This window comes from Rattus rattus, chromosome X (genome assembly GCF_011064425.1).
Source record: "Rattus rattus isolate New Zealand chromosome X, Rrattus_CSIRO_v1, whole genome shotgun sequence".
Lineage (NCBI taxonomy): Eukaryota > Metazoa > Chordata > Mammalia > Rodentia > Muridae > Rattus > Rattus rattus.
Genome location: NC_046172.1, coordinates 17,938,710 through 17,938,975, shown reverse-complemented (window position 1 = coordinate 17,938,975; position 266 = coordinate 17,938,710).

Below are 266 nucleotides of genomic sequence, written 5' to 3'. Positions count from 1 at the left end.
CAATTAAGTACGGTAGCACCGATCTCCTTCTTCCCGGATGAGTGAGCAGATGATTAAATGTTGATGTCAGCATCCTTGAGTATATTCAGATGAGCAATGTATGGCTTCGCTATTTGAAAATGATGTGCACGGATTGTGATCCGAAGCTTTGAAGCACCACTTGGCATCTCCTTCCTGGAGGTCTCACTGTTAAAACATAACAGATTTGATAGCTTGTTGGTAAGAGGTCAGCTTTCTCCACTAGGTCATCTTCAAAAATCCAGTAG